This window comes from Zea mays, chromosome 8 (genome assembly GCF_902167145.1).
Source record: "Zea mays cultivar B73 chromosome 8, Zm-B73-REFERENCE-NAM-5.0, whole genome shotgun sequence".
Taxonomy (NCBI): Eukaryota; Viridiplantae; Streptophyta; class Magnoliopsida; order Poales; family Poaceae; genus Zea; species Zea mays.
The window spans coordinates 145131041-145133031 of record NC_050103.1 but is presented as its reverse complement, the minus strand read 5'-3'; the positions used below and the strand labels follow the sequence as shown (position 1 = coordinate 145133031).

General features: G+C 43.7%; 1 long non-coding RNA gene across 1 annotated transcript; it reads left to right on the top strand.

Annotated features, from left to right (window-relative positions):
• Positions 1-985: 985 nt before the first annotated feature.
• On the top strand, positions 986-1589 carry LOC109941991 (uncharacterized). The gene is made up of 2 exons (XR_002264530.1): positions 986-1039; positions 1372-1589. It is a non-coding gene; the product is annotated as an uncharacterized lncRNA (long non-coding RNA).
• Positions 1590-1991: the final 402 nt, after the last annotated feature.

Sequence of the window (1991 nt, the reverse complement as noted above, 5' to 3'; positions counted from 1 at the left end):
CTTCACATTGCTTTAAAATTTTGATAGCTGGAGGTGTTCCTTTACTTTTTGTACTCAGTATTGGTCATCATTTTCTTGTTTGGTTGCGTTGCCTCTGCTTGTTATTCTTGCAGTGAGCGTGAGCGAGGTCGAGGCATTGTACAAGCTGTTCAAGAAGATCAACATCGCCTTCATCGATGATGGGCTGATTAATAAGGTCAGCAATGGGTGTCTGCTGCTACAGGCCAACCACGCTAGGCGATCGCGAAGACCAACCACGCTTCGGGCGCAATCAGCCGCCGCCATGCAGGGCTTCCCCGGCAGCGCCCCCGATCCGCAGCAGCTACAGGCCACCATGCTCGCCATCGAGCAGGCCTGCTCCCTCATCCAGGTCCCATTCCGCAGCCCACACCCTTGTTGACGAGCTTGAATTCCACGTGTTCCGTGCTTTTAGCACTTTGCTCTTGGTACCCCGGCGTTAGATTCGGAGAACGCGTGTGGACCTGTGCTCGCTGATGTGCCTGGGTTATGCAGATTTTACTGCACTTTGTTATTTGAACCATGGCCGGGGGACTGATTGGGCATGCTCTGTAGCTCAGTGCTTCTCTGTGGATTTGGTGATGGGATCCAGTTTGATGTGTGTCAGATGAGGTTTCGCAATTGATTGATTGTTTTGTTGGGCATTTGAACATTTAAATGGCTTGCTTAATTTGTTTATTTTGGGCACGTTAATTGATTGCTTAGGAGTGAGATGCAGGTACTTCAATGAGTTCTAACACATTTTATGTTAGTGCCTTAATAACTTCTAACACATTTGAAAGTTGGCTATGAATTCTGTAAATGCCGGTTAGTTAAAAGTTCTTTGTATTGACATTGCGTTTCTCAAGCATGTAATCTCTATGCTACGGGGTAGTACTGGTTCCATAGTGTTGCTTTACTGATATTTTGTGAGTTGTGACACATTTATTCATTGGATAACCTGAAGCTCCTCATTTTAGACTGGGAATCTGTACGATGTCACTTCACCACGTTTGCTCTCTCTGGGTTTGGCCGTGCTCAGGTGATAGTCCAGGATGTGATGCCTACATGCAACTTTCTACTGCAATTCCGTGTTTATTGAGTTCACATTGTTGGCACCTGACACAGTGAATGACTGAATGGATTTGGAAAGAATTTATTATGTGTGGCTAAATTGACTTTCAGGAAGTCCAAAGTTGTGATCTTTATGTGTCGCTAGGTTTACCACCATCCACTGTTAACTAACACATTTTCTTGCTATGGTTTATGTCTTTATTACTGTTAGTCAAGTGAATTTTTACATGTTGCTTCTGCTGTGTCATGGATTCTTCTGCTTGGTTATGGTTCTGATTGCGTATTTTTTGTTGTACCTAGGGTGATGCTGACAGCTTGTTGGACAGGCTGTGGCAGAAGAAGAAGGCTGAGATCAAGCAGTAGGTCTTGCACGTAGTTCCACCAGGAATGGACTCTTGAGGGATACTGCTTTAGCTATGTTTTATCTCATGTATCCGTACCGTCCAGATGCAAGTGTTGTGCTTTCACTTGGTACCTTAATTCTGAAGACTCAATATTGTTTCTTGGGTTCCATCTGAGTTTGTTGTGTTTTCACAAATCTTTCCAAACAAAGCTAAAAAATGTGATAGTTTTGTATTTGACTTTGCTGCTGAAGTCTGGGGTATGATTCCAATGTTTGGCTAGATGACTAGGTTTTAGTTTGTATGGCTTTGCTCGTCATTTCGTACTTGTTCTTCTCACATATTTGTTCGCTTAAAATTTACTTCAAACTCACGTCCTTTTGGCGTGGGATTGGGAGAGCGAGTTTTATACCCGAGCACGACGGACGTCCTCGCGGCAATGGACGAACTATACAGTTTTATAGGATCGTGAGGATGCATTTTGAGTAAGCATGCACTTTTATTTGAATAAGCAACATTGATTTGGTGGTTAAATCAGCAGCCCAGTGTTTTTGCACCCATGATTTGGTCGCTAAATCA